This window comes from Lissotriton vulgaris, chromosome 9 (assembly GCF_964263255.1).
Source record: "Lissotriton vulgaris chromosome 9, aLisVul1.2, whole genome shotgun sequence".
NCBI lineage: Eukaryota > Metazoa > Chordata > Amphibia > Caudata > Salamandridae > Lissotriton > Lissotriton vulgaris.
Genome location: NC_141697.1, coordinates 866,976,983 through 866,991,686, shown reverse-complemented (window position 1 = coordinate 866,991,686; position 14,704 = coordinate 866,976,983). Strand labels below are relative to the sequence as shown.

Genomic DNA, 14,704 nt, shown 5'->3' with positions numbered 1-14,704 from the left:
TTTTCTCTGATTAATTCACAAGAAGATCCTGACTGTAGTCTCGATGAATAAATGAGGAGGGTTCCGGATTCTGTCAGGGGGAGGGTCCTCCTATATGCTCATCCGATAGAGTCAGTGCAGTGTGCCCTTTTAGTCGAGTCAGAAAAGAGCGGTTCGAACGGCAGGGGTCAATGCGGGCTATTCCGGTCCCGGAGGGAAACCATTCTTTTTCTTTTAGCACCGATATATATAAGTCAAACCGCTGATAGCTGGATCGTGAACCGGTTCGGGTAAGGGGAGAGGAGGGCACTAAAGGCGGTCTGCCTATCGATCGTTAAGGGGTTTCAGGATAATAAAGCAAGTCATAGATAATCTTTGTGGATGAATGGAATCGGCCGCCGAACTCCGTTCTCGTCCCGGTCTCGAACAGGATGTGATGTCTATAGTCTCATCAGCTTAGGAATTAAATATTGAATTGTGAGAGCAGCTAGTCTTAGCCACACAATGTTTATTTTAAGCTTTGTTGAACTAATCACAAGGTGAAGAAGGTGATCCATTCCAGGTACTATTAATCCTCTTAATTATTTATACACTGGTGTAACATTCCATTTTGGGTCTCAAATAACTGTTAAGTATTCTGCTGTACACAATACACAAACAGCTATATCACATGAGGCCCTTGAAATGCACTCAAAAAGCATTCACAATCTTGGAAAGTACACTTTTATTAGCTTTCTTTCTAAACAAAACACTACTTACAATAGCCTGCCAGTGTAAGCTCATTCTTTGTGACTCGTTGTACCCTCCCTTTTTTTCAAATTGGATCCCTCTACCATTACTTTCCCTATCTGTAAAATGTCTTTCATTGTCGGAACAGTTTGTACAAACAAACAATATCCCGGCTTTTAAGCTTTTGGAGCAACGTAATTTTGGATCCACTCTGTCGTGATTAATTAAGCCACGTATATATTTTTGTATGGCCTTACGCATTTGTGTGACCTAACGTTACTAAAAGTGTAGTGCACTTGAACCAATATAGAAAGTGCCACTACTTTGAAATCCTGGCATTTATATGCGTGTGTATTAACATTTTCTTTACAGTAGGAACAATTTGCAGTTCTCACATATATGTACACTTGTGTGGATTGAATAACATTGTATTTCTTATATCTTCACATACTTATTAATGCTCTCCATAAATTTGTAACTAAAAATGTAGTCAGTGGAACAGTGATCTACATTTATATCATAAATGTATATGTACTCGTACTCATGCATTTAAACATGTACTTGAATTGCTTACTGAGCTAAAGTATACCAGAGACCTTAAGCTTTTGGATTTTGCAATGTTTAATTTCAACGTGAAATGCCTGCTTTCAGTACAATGTTTTTCTCTCCTCTCTAGGTGCCGAAGAGTGAGCTCATTGTTGAAAAAGGATCCATTGTGATAAAGAAATAGTGAGCTTCAAAGGAGTACCGCTTGGCAGAGATAATAAATTAAAGAGGGAAAGGAGGACTCCTGTCCGTACGGAAGAAAAGATGAGAGAAACCCAAGGATGTTTTGAATGTGCAGACCAAAGAAGAAGACATTTTGAGTGTAGTTACCAACTTCTTGCTGTTTGATGATTAAATTTAGTTGGTCACATGACCTAGAATTCTAGGAGGTTCTTATATGGGTATAATTGGCTGTTGCACTTTGGCTTTGTTCAGATTCCTTTAGACTCTAAGAAATACAGACCTCTTTGTGACCTCTCTGTTGTGTGGCTTTATGCTATGCAATATACTTTACTTTAAGAACTTCTAAAGATGTTCTGCTATGCTGACACCTTTCTTGACTTCCCCAAATCAAATAGGGTTTCCCTGATCCTGAGTTTGTATAGGGTTTAGTAGGTTTACTTATATAATCTCATGTATAGGGAAGAGGATGGAAGCTTTCAATCTACTCATCAAACTGTTTTCCCCATATTATGCATTGCTGCTACTAAATTTCTAATTTGTTTCTTGTTATTGTGGATTCATTTTATTCACCGGTTCAGTTTTCATATAGTGAGTGATTTTATACTTCTAAAATATGTTTATGATACTGATATATTTCAACTTGGCTTTGAATTTGTAATAAATCCATATTTAAAACATTCAATTGACTCTGAACTTTACTGTGTGACCAACGGGTTAGACTGTGTTTCCTAGAAGTTCGTCCTGGAAGGAGGAGTCCATGTTTTATGCATTATTAATTTGATTTCAAGACTGTTGGAATCCTGCCTGCTGTTGCACTGCTTTGCTGTAGTGTATCTGTGCTATGCGACAGAGGCAAAGGTTCTCATGGCAATTCTGACTTTGTACATTGACATAGAAATGGGACATTCAGGAGTGACCCCTGCAGGTAGGAGCAGTGGGACAGGTGAAGGGGAGTCGACAGACAAAGATGAGGAAAAAAAAAAAAAAGAAAACCACTTTACTTGCCTTCCGCCGCATTGCTCTGCCCCACCTCGCCCCACCCGGCGCCACTCTGCCCCACCCCACCTCTCTTACCTGTAGGGACTGCTCCTGTGGACACTGTTTGAAGGTCATGTAGGCAACCCAAAGATCTAGTCTGGAAATTCTCAAGTGCCTTTCAGTCTGTAAAATTCCTCTTGGTACACCATTTTCCTTTTTTGCAGTTCAACCATGGCATTACTAAAAATAAATGGACCATATGTAATATTTGCTTGCCTGGAATGACCATAATCAGATGGATAACTGGCCCAGGGTCGGCTCCTCCATTAAGGCGGAGGACAGTCGCCCCACTAATTAAATTGCTGATAGCGACGGGAAAAAAATGGTAATAAAGTTCATTTATTACCATTTAATTTTTCAAAACTCCGCCCTGAGTCAAGCGTCAGAAAGGGGGATGGTGCTTTCTGCTACTGCCAGTCAGGCAGTGATGGGCATTGCACTTTAAGCTTAAAGTGTGCATGTCTCTTTGGCCGGCAATGTTGCCATGGCCAACCAGACAAGCGCATTTTAAAGTTCTCTAACCCAGCTGTCTAAGACTTCTGGGTTAGAGACAGCAGAGGCTCCAGTGTCCTTGGGAGCGCTGATGGAGGCTGATCTCTACAATCCTAGGTGCTTTTTTCATGCTGCATGAGAGCAGCGCCAGGATTGGTTACTGCAGCTTCCTGGGTCCCACGTTGGAGCCTGCCTGTCTGGAGCTGACCTGAGAGAGGAGGATGTTGTGCCAGGAAGGTAGAGTTGAGTTGAGTTGAGTTGAGTTGGGATTTATAAAGCGCATACCTACCCTAGGGCATCCCAGCGCTAGGGACCATAGATCCAGAGAGAGGGAAGCAGAGGAGAGTGATGTTCAAGGGAAGAGCCAGGTTTTCAGTTGTTTCCGAAAACTGAGGAGGTTATGTTCTCTCCTCAAGGTGAGTGGGAGGGAGTTCCACAGTTTAGGGGCATTGTAAGAGAACAGGTGACCGCCGGTTCTGGCCTTCCTAATCCTTGGAACGCTGGCGAGAGCGAGGGAGTTGGATCTTAATTGTATATTGGACTGGTACGATTTCATCAGTGGTCTCAGAATGGGGGGGCCTTCGTCGTGCATTATTCTGTGGGAAATACATAAGGTCTTGAAAGTGACCCGTTCTTTCACTGGAAGCCAGTGCAGGCTTCTGAGAGCTGGTTTGGCCGAACACCTCGCTTTCGTTCCAGTCAAGATTCTGGCAGCCGCGTTCTGTGCGCACTGCAGTCTGTGAACAACTGAGGCTGGAGCCCCCAGATACAGCACGTTGCCGTAGTCTAGTCTGGAGTTCACTAGCCCCTGCATCAGAAGTTTTCTGGATTGGGGAGGGATCAGATGAAGGATCTTTCGTGACATCTTGATGAGGCCGAAACAAGTTCCTGCGGTTTTTCTAGCCTGAGTTTTAAAGCTGAGATCCTGGTCCAGCCAGATACCCAGACTTTTAACTTCGGATTTGGGGGTTGGAGGCGTTCCCATGCATGGTGGCCAAGGGAGGGATGTGGGGATCTTGTTTGGATTTCCCAGGAGAAGTATCTCCGATTTATCTCCATTTAGTTTTAACCGGGATTCACACATCCACTGGTACACCTTCTCTAGACAGCAGGCCAGATTGTGTTGGCTATTGCTTGATTGGTTGAGGGAGACGACCAGCTGGGTATCGTCGGCGTACATTATGGTTTTGATGCCAAAAGGTGTTACAATGTCCTCGAGAGGGGACATGTAAACATTAAAAAGCGTGGGGCTCAGGGAAGATCCCTGTGGGACCCCACACTGGAGTGGCTGGGCATTGGACGTGACATACCCATCTGACACTTGTAAGGATCTATCTTTCAGCAAGGATTTAATCCAGGCTAAGTGTAATAATTGTTTTACTTATTTATTTACCTTCATTTTTGTCCCACCTGCCCTACCACCCCTCATACATGCCAGCCACCACTGAACTGACCTCCCTCATCTTGCCACAAAACATTGGTTTCTCTGCATGGCCCGTTTGTGTCTGCATTTGTGTCTGTGGTGGCGGCAAGCGGATCACTAAGTCAAAGTAACTGTATTGTCTTTGGCACATCCCTTTAGTAATATTCACACCAAAAAGGCATCTCAGCTCCCATTCTGACAATAAAAAGTATGGTCAAAACAAAGAACTAAAAGCAGATAATGGGATGCGCCATTTATTTAGTAAACAAACATGTTTTTATTTTTTCCTAAAAGGAAAAGGTTTTTCTCTTTCTCTGTGCCTAATGGCAAATTGTCGCTGATTTTACCTCTATTTACTGTAAAGGAATTTTTGTCAAAAGAGGCATTCTTAAAGGGAGTGTCCCTTGACCCTTCCAGGTAGGTCGTTCCCTGTCCACACAGCACCACCAGTGCCCGTTCTCTCCCTCGCTACCACTGTGTCTCTCTGCCCGGTTTTTCCTTCTCCTCCCCTCGCGGCTATCGTGTCTCTCTGCCCATTTTGCCTTCTGTTGCTTAGCTGCCCCTGCATTTTCTTGGGACCTTTGTGCCTCTGTGCCACTCCTTTCCCCCCGTTTTTTGTGACCTTTCTGCCCTTTCTTGTGAGCTTTCTGCCTCCTGTGCCACTCGTTTCTCCCTGTTTTTTGTGTCCTTCTGCCCTTTCTTGGGACCTTTCTGCCTCCTGTGCCACTCGTTTCCCCCGTCTTTTGTGACCTTTCTGCCCTTTCTTGTGACCTTTTTGTCTCTGTGTGACTCGTTTCCCCCATTTTTGTGACCTTTCTGCCCTTTCTTGTGACCTTTGTGCCTCTGTGCCACTCGTTGCCCCCCCCCCGTTTTTTGTGACCTTTTCTGCCCTTTCTTGTGACCTTTGTGCCTCTGTGCCACTCGTTTCCCCCCGTTTTTTGTGACCTTTCTGCCCTTTCTCGTGAGCTTTCTGCCTCCTGTGCCACTCGTTTCCCACCATTTTTTGTGACCTTTCTGCCCTTTCTTGGAACCTTTCTGCCTCCTGTGCCACTCGTTTCCCTCTGTCTTTTGCGACCTTTCTGCCCTTTCTTGTGACCTTTGTGCCTCTGTGCCACTCGTTTCCCCCCGTTTTTTGTGACCTTTCTGCCCTTTCTTGTGACCTTTGTGCCTGTGTGCCACTCGTTTCCCCGTTTTTTGTGACCTTTTTTGTCCTTTCTTGTGACCTTTGTGCCTCTGTGCCACTAGTTACCATCGTTTTTTGTGACCTTTCTGCCCTTTCTTGGGACCTTTCTGCCTCCTGTGCCACTCGTTTTCCCCATTTTTTGTGACCTTTTCTGCCCTTTCTTGGGACCTTTCTGCCTCTGTGCCACTCGTTTCGTTTCCCCTATTTTTTGTGACTTTTCTGCCCTTTCTTTGGACCTTTCTGCCTCTGTGCCACTCGTTTCCCCCCGTTTTTTTGTGACCTTTCTGCCCTTTCTTGAGACCTTTCTGCCTCCTGTGCCACTCGTTTCCCCCCATTTTTTGTGACCTTTTCTGCCCTTTCTTGGGACCTTTCTGCCTCTGTGCCACTCGTTTCCCCCCATTTTATGTGAACTTATTGCCCTTTCTTGGAACCTTTCTGCCTCTATACCACTCGTTTCCCCCCGTTTTTTGTGACCTTTTCTGCCCTTTCTTGGGATCTTTGTGCCTCTGTGCCACTCGTTTCCCCCTGTTTTTTGTCACCTTTTCTGCCCTTTCTTGGGACCTTTCTGCCTCTGTGCCACTCTCTTCCCCCTGTATTCTTGTGACCTTTTGCCTTCTGTTTCCTTCGTCGCCCCTCGCTGCTGTGTACCCTGCGGCCCCGACCCCTGACTGCACATTCGCTACCCCACCTCCCGCCTACCAGCTGCACCTCCCTCCCAGCTCCCCATATAGTCTGGCTGCTGCGCAGTGAGGAGAGCGACCCTTGACCCTTCCAGGTAGGTTGCTCCCCCTCTGCACAGCACCACCTGTGCCCGTTCTCTCCCTCGCTGCCACTGTGTCTCTCTGCACGGTTTTTCCTTCTGCTCCCTCGCAGCCCCCGTGTCTCTCTGACCATTTTGCCTTCTGATGCTTAGCTGCCCCTGCATTTCTGTGACCTTTCTGCCCTTTCTTGGGACCTTTGTGCCTCTGTGCCACTCGTTTCCCCCCGTTTTTTTGTTACCTTTCTGCCCTTTCTTGTGAGCTTTCTGCCTCTGTGCCACTCGTTTCCCCCCTTTTTTTGTGACCTTTCTGCCCTTTCTTGTAAGCTTTCTGCCTCTGTGCCACTCGTTTCCCCCCATTTTTTGTGACCTTTCTGCCCTTTCTTGGGACCTTTATGCCTCCTGTGCCACTCTTTTTCCCCCGTCTTTTGTGACCATTCTGCCCTTTCTTGTGACCTTTCTGCCTCCGTGCCACTCGTTTCCCCTGTTTTTTGTGACCTTTCTGCTCTTTCTTGTGACCTTTCTCCCTCTGTGCCACTCGTTTCCCCCCGTTTTTTGTGACCTTTTCTGCCCTTTCTTGTGACCTTTGTGCCTCTGTGCCACTCGTTTTCCCCATTTTTTGTGACCTTTCTGTGTTTTTTTGTGACCTTTGACCCTGCTCGCAGGCAGGTAGCCCCCACGCCGCTGCTCATCACCTGATTGCCTGGTTCCTGCCTCCCTGCTGCCTCCTTGTTTCCTGGGTTTTTCCCTCACCTCTTCCTTGTGCGCCAGTTCCCCTGCCCCCTGCCACTCCTGATCCGGCCCTTTCCCGCCACTGCTTCCCTATGGCCCACCCCCCCTGCACACCTATTTCACCTCCCACTCCCGCCTCCCATCTGCTCCTCCCTCCCAAGCCACCTCATATGCAGGCTGAGAAGCGTCTGCGCCAAAGGCACGCCTAAGACAAGCCTGTCTGCGCCCGTCCGTGCCTGGACCGCACCCAGCACCAGAACCCCTGGACCCCGCGAACCCCACGACACCAGAATCCACTATGACGCCAGCACCCTCCATGCACTCAACACCAGCCAAAACCACACCTGCTTCCAGGCCGCCCCGAAACGCACCCACGGACCCTTCTCCTGCCACACCTGCAGCTTCACCTCAGACAGAACCACCAAACCTCCAAGGACTGGACCCAACCACCTCTGCTAGATACTCCTCAACACCCGCTCTGCACGCAAACATGCCGTTGAGCTCTGAGATCTGCTCGACACCTCCACCCCAGACGTGGCCTTCCTGACCGAGACCTGGTGGAACAACTACTCGGCGGCCGACATCGCCATAGCCATCCCGGATGGCTACAAGATCACTCACAGGGATCGCGCCAACGGAATCGGAGGAGGAATAGCCATCGTACACAAGTCCACCCTCAAAGTCGCCATCCAGGCAGCCGACACCCTCAACACAGCCGAACACCTGCACTTCCGAATCCACACCGACTCCAACACCACCCTTAGAGGAACACTCATCTACAGACCCCCCGGACCCCGGGCTCAGGTCAGTGACTCCATCGCCGACCTCGCCAGCACCCGCGCACTCGCCTCCATGGACTACATCCTCCTCGAGGACCTGAACTTCCACCTCGAGAACAACAACAACGCCAACTCCGCCATGCTGATCAACAACCTCGACAACCTCGGCCTCAGACAACTCATCACCGCACCCACCCACGCCACCGGCCACACGCTGGATCCCTCCTTCTCCACAGGCTCCCACGTCGCCTTTGACCACACCACCGAACTCCACTGGACCGACCACCGCTGCATCCATTTCACCTTCAAGAAACCAACCACGCAGCACTGCACCCAAAAGCTGCCTCGCCGCTGCAGGAGCAAAGTCACCGAAGACCAGCTGATCACCTCCCTCGCCAAGAACCCACCCATCAACCCCACCAACCCAGAAGCTGCAGCCCGAAACCTCAGACAGTGGATCGACGACTGCGCCAACAGCCTCACCCCGCTCAAAAAACCCTCCAACAGCCACACCAACAAGAGAGCCACCTGTTTCACCGACGAGCTCCTGATCTCTAAACATGCATGCCGGAAACTGGAGAAAACATGGCTTCACGAACGCACACAGAACAACCATGCAGCCCACAAGGACGCCACACGCAGACACCACCACCTCATCAAATTAGCAAAGAGATCCTTCTTCAAAGACCGCTTGGATAACAATGCACACAACAGCAAAGAGCTCTTCAGCATCGTAAAGGAACTCTCCAACCCCAGCGCCAACGCCAACGACATCCCGCCCTCACAAGAACTGTGCGACTCACTAGCCATCTTCTTCCACCGCAAGATCGCTGACATCCACAACATCTTCAACACCACGACCGCCCCGACTACGCTAGACTCCACCTCCCCTGTGAACACCACCAGCGCCAACCGCCTGACCTCCTGGTCCAACATCAACAATGACAAGACACGCAAGGTCATGAACTCCATCCTCTCAGGATCTCCGTCTGACCCGTGCCCACACCACGTATTCAACGAAGCAGATGCAGCCATCGCACCCCAACTACGGAAGGTCATCAACATCTCCTTTGAAACAGCAACATTCCCGGAAAGATGGAGGCACACCGAAATCAACGCCCTCCTCAAGAAGCCCAAAGCGGACCCCAAGGTCCTCAAGAACTTCCGGCCCATCTCCCTGCTCCCGTTCCCGGCAAAGGTCATCGAGAAAATCGTCAACATGCAACTGGCCCGCCACCTGGAAGACAACAACATCTTGGACCCGTCTCAGTCCAGATTCAGACGAAACCACAGCACCAAGACAGCCCTCATCGCCACAACAGATGACATCAGGCGCCAACTAGACAACGGCGAAACATTAGCCCTCATCCTCCTGGACCTGTCAGCCGCCTTCGACACAGTCTGCCATCGCACTCTAAAGACACGCCTCCTAGAAGCTGGAATCCAAGAGAAGGCTCTTGACTGGACCACGGCCTTCCTCTCCGGCAGAACCCAGAGCGTCCGCCTCCCACCCTTCCGATCCAAAGCCACTGACATCATCTGCGGCAGCCCCCAGGACCCACCCCTCAGCCCAACGCTGTTCAATGTCTACATGGCCCCCCTCGCACAAGTGGCCCGCTATCGTGACCTCAACATCATCTCCTACGCTGACGACACCCAGCTCATCCTCTCCCTCACCAAGGACCCACACACTGCCAAAACCAACCTCCATGAGGGAATGAAGGCCGTCGCCAACTGGATCTGAAGCTTAACTCGCACAAGACGGAGGTCCTCATCCTCGGACCCACCCACTCTGCCTGGGACGACTCCTGGTGACCGACCACACTGGGAACAGCACCAACACCCACCGACCATGCATGTAATCTAGGATTTATCCTCGACTCCTCCCTCTCCATGTCTAAGCAGGTCAATTCCGTCTCCTCCTCCTGCTACAACACCCTCCGCTTGCTCCACAGGATCTACAAGTGGGTCCCGACCGAAACAAGAAGAACGGTGACACAGGCCCTCGTCAGCAGCAGACTGGACTACTGCAACAAACTCTACGCAGGAATCCCAGCCAAACACCTGCGACGACCACAACGCATCCAAACGCCTCCGTCCGACTGATCATCAACGTCCCCCGCCACATCCACATCACCCCCCACCTGAGAGACCTACACTGGCTCCCCATCGACAAGAGGATCACCTTCAAGCTCCTCACCCACGCACACAAAGCACTCCACAACGCCGGACCAGCCTACCTGAACAGCAGACTCAGCTTCCACACCCCCACCCACCAGCTCCGCTCTGCCAGCCTCGCCCTCGCCGCTGTCCCCCACATCCAACGAACAACCTCCGGCGGCAGATCCTTCTCCTACCTCGCAGCCAAGACCTCAAACACCCTCCCTACCCACATACGGCAGACCCAAGACCTACTCGCCTTCAGAAGACTCCTGAAGACCTGGCTCTTTGAGCAGTAGCAGCACCCCCCTCTCCCCTCAGTGCTTTGGGACCCTCACGGGTAAGTAGCGCGCTTTACAAGTACTCTGATTGATTGATTGATTGATTGATTAATTAAAGTGTAGCTCGATCTAAAGATCCTGATCCTCCCAGGTTCAAAGGTTATGCTGTGTAGGTTATGGAACTCAGATATGTCAATCCCGTTCCTTCTGTCAAGACTACAAATTACAGGTTAAGGATAAAAAGCCAGTGGGAAGCTAGCTGGAGAAAATGGGAAGGGATAAGAGAGAACACAAGAGTTCATTGTGCGTCAGGTCTGGTCTGTCCCTTCCGCAGGATACGTCCCACCAGGGCTGAATGGATAGGTAAAAAAATAATCAAAGAGGAGTGGAGCTACCGTACCACTGCTCCTAACCGGTGAATCCTTTAGGATTTTTAAAAAGACTCTCTCCCACTAAAATTCACTAGTGGCATGCTTCATCTTTAAGCTTCACCTAGAACACCTAGTATCATTTTTTCAAAAAAAGTCACCGAGTCAACTTGCTGCACTGCAGGACAGGAAAAGGGCAAGAATGCATTCTATTTAAAAGAATAAAATGCATTCCTGTCCTTTCCAAAGAGCTGGTGCACAATGGGCAGCCTAGTGCCAATGCAGGCACCCTTGCACCATGGTGCAAAGGTGCTTGCCTTGCATACAGAATTTTTTGTGTGCAAGAAGAAGCACCTTCCTGCCCAAAAACAGTTCTGAGGTTTTTTTTACTCATTATATGTGTGCTGTAGAATGCAGCACACAATATCATTGGGGAGGCGTATTTTTTGGTGCATTACCAGGTTTATCTGTTCTTGTATATCTGGGAATGCGTCAAAATCCATGGATGTTGCTTGAGAACACCCATGCAACATGTGGAAATGCCTCCATGGTGTAGAGTAATGCAACACAGTTATTTGCTCTGCGTTACATTACTCAAGATTTATGAAGCTACACAGGGGCATGCAAGGTGGCTTGCGTGGCTTCATAAGTCTCTTTTTTGACTTGCGTCTCTTGTACCACATTGCAGGGTTCAAGAGCAATGCACTGGGGCTCGTAAATATACCCCCCAGTGTGCCTGGGTGGGTTCAACCACCAGTGGAGGGAGCACTTCTAAATGGAATTTCCAGTGGGGTCTGTTTATATATAAAATTACCTCAAGTATTTGAGTACAATTTATATAGTCTGTGGGGAATTGGGAAAGGTTAAAAACACAGGGGATGTCACTTTCAATACTTCTATCTCCCATAGGACAAAGTATGAATGTAAACCATTCTGACCTCCAAGAATGAATGTTACCAAGTGTTTGATAAGGAAACTTTGTAGCTTTTTCCCAAGTTCCCGGATCCAACCAAGAGACAATCACCTTCTAAGTAGTGTAAATGTAGATTGCAACGGCCTGTCTAGCAGGAGCAAGGAGAATTGTAAGGAAGAAAGAGTTCAAGCATGAAACGCCTCACTGAAATAACTAACCATCAGTGGGGCAAAATCCCTAATGTGCAGGGACCTGAAAGGCATGAAGTGCCAACAGGGTTTTCAGGTAAATCTGATTACAACCAATAAAACACCACCAGATGGGAATATTTACTTTTCAGTAGGGAGCCAGAAAACTCTTGATATTGCTGCATGATTGCTTTGATGACTTCTGGTGTCAAACAGTTCAATTGCAGGCCCTATCTCTAAGCACTTTTCTGGTATTTATGTTCTTGCTAAGAGCCACCCAAAAAGCAGTCAAAATGAGTCACATTTCTACATAGAGAATGGTCAGGGACCATTCTCTATGAACATCTTGCCTTCCTTCACATTCTCGGGATTGCTCCTTTACAGGCACCTGGGACCTGCTGTAGACTTTCTGCAGTATATCTGGGCTATCATAGCGTCTTATAGTCTCTGAACTGTGAATTTCACCTTATTGGGAGACTTAAATATACATCTAGATGACACTACTTGTAGTCAGTCACAAAATTTGTTACATGACCTGTCTGCAATTCAGCTTTAACAACTAGTCAGGCTCCCGACTCATTGTAAGGGACATATATTGTATCTCATTTTCTCTAACCTGCCCAATATAATGGTCAACAACCCACAACCTGTGCTCTGGTCAGAACATCTTTTGATTAAATTGTTGATTAACAAGATAGACGGGGCTAAGTCTAGCATGCCTTGTGTTGTGATGTTATTTTATATCTTCTTCCTTCCTTTACCCCTTTCCTGCTGTTCAGCCTGGATGTGTATGGAAAAATATGATCTCATAGAATGTTGGGTGCATGATCTTGGTCAGTTGGTGTCAGCAGGCTGAGCAGCTACGAGGATGCTCCTGGTGGGGTCTACATACAGGCCTACTTACCATCTTGGCTACAAATTGTATCTTCTGTAACTTGTACCTGAATAAAGTTACTACTTGGAACTACAACCTGGTCTTCTGTGGACTTTCATACTAAAACATTTTGGCGACGATCTGGTCTTCAAACCCTGTGTGAATTCAAATTCAATAGACTTACATGACAAGTAACCTTCTTACTGCAACTAAGAAATCTACAATACTACAACTACATGAAGAAATTCAAGCTTGAACCTTAAGAGCTTGGCAGCCCCAGCCCCACCAGTGACCAGCAAACATCGGTCAGCCTCAACTCGGGCATGCCAGTTTCCTTACCCAACCTTGGCCAAGTTATGGACTGTTAGAGTTTTACCGCTCTGCTTTTCTATCAAGCTTGGTGAATGTGCTTCGACTTGGGTCAAATAATCTGAGCCTGTCCCTATCAAATTAGAGCCTCGCCTTTCATTTGTGCTCTTCATCTGTTCCTGATTGCTTCCACTATCAGTGCACGGTTTCCATTGTCCTCCGACTTGTGTTCGTCTACAATGTACTTGTACTATTGCCACTTATTGATGCTGCCCGAGTACCCTATTTCGCTCCACTGTAAACCTTTGGCTTTCCCTTTACTGCGAGCACTTCACGTGTTGTGTATAGTGTGATACTTCTGTGCTTACATCGACAACACTGACGGCTGTGAAAGTTTCAGGTCACTCTGTTTTGTTATGCTTGTTCGTATGGTGGCCAGCACCATGGCATTTACAGTTATTATCGCTGTGGCAGTTACAGGCACCTTGCATCTTTTGAACATGTTGCGAGGTACCTTCTTACCTTGAGCCTCAGCCGCGTGGATCTTCTTCAACCGCATCTTCCTGTAACCATTGTTCTTCCTTCTCCGACGTTCCTTCTCTCCGTCACTGTTGCTGTATGTCAAGCAGAGAAGCAAGCTTACGCCGACAGCTACCCAGTACGGAGTCACCGAACTTGCCGCCATCTTGTATTTAGCACCAACGATGTACCAATCTCTACCACGTTCTGTAAATTGGTTTTTCTTCTTCAATAAAATTCATTTTAATGCAGCATTGAGAACTTTCGGCAGCAGTAGGAGTACTTTCGTTGGGCACAATTTTCATTTTCCCCGCATTACTTTACAACTGGACCTACAACCTGGGTGAGAGTTCACTCACTGGTGTTTGCTGTCTCCTGATTTAGTTATTTTTTTATTTTTATTCTGTGTTTCATGCTGTGTTGTACTTAACACTTGGCTTCAACTTATATCTTCTGTAACTTGTACCTGAATAAAGTTACTACTTGGAACCACAACCTGGTCTTCTGTGGACTTTCATACTACAACACCTTGCCACAAACCGACGAGGCAATGGTCTAAAATTAACATTCCTCAGTGGATAAAATCTCTGCAGGATTCAGGGTGCTCACAAGATGGTGATGTCAAAGCTGTTTATAAGGCATTTGAGGACTGGGTCACAACATCTCTTAAGACTCATATCCTAAGAAAAATGTTAAAGTCTCATTACACTAGGACAAATTTCACCTGGTATGCACCTGAAATTAGAGAATTAAAGAAATTATGTAAAAGGGAGGAAAGGAATTGGAGGCAAAACATTGATTTCGATAAAAAGGAAATGTATAAAAAAGCTGTGAAAAATTATAAATATGTTATCAGGAAAGCAAGGCTAGCAGACATTGCTGATAGAATAACAAGTTTCTCAAAGGCCTTTAGAGAAAGCTACAGTAAAGTGAATTCCTTTCTGAAACCCAAAATCACAGGAGTAGGCCCTACTCCCTCCAGGGTATGATGTGAAGAGAAATCGGGATAAACCCTAATGCCCTACCCCTATTGACATCCTGCTGAAAGGAGGTGATAATATTCTATCAACCCTGACTAACCTATAAAATATTTCATTGCAAATTGGTCAGGTCTCCAACCGTTGGAAACATGGAGTCATTAGTCCACTGCTGATGAAGCCCTCCTTGGACCCTTAGAAGACAGAAAATCATAGACCTATATCTCTGCTTCCTGGTGCAAGCAAGCTTTTGGACAAGGTAGTCAATTGCCAG

The 14,704-nt window shown here is 47.6% G+C and overlaps 1 pseudogene; it reads right to left on the bottom strand.

The window, feature by feature from the left end:
* Positions 1 to 13,619, bottom strand: part of LOC147692389 (uncharacterized) — a 50,872-nt pseudogene extending 37,253 nt beyond the window's left edge.
* Between the last annotated feature and the right edge of the window lie 1,085 nt (positions 13,620 to 14,704).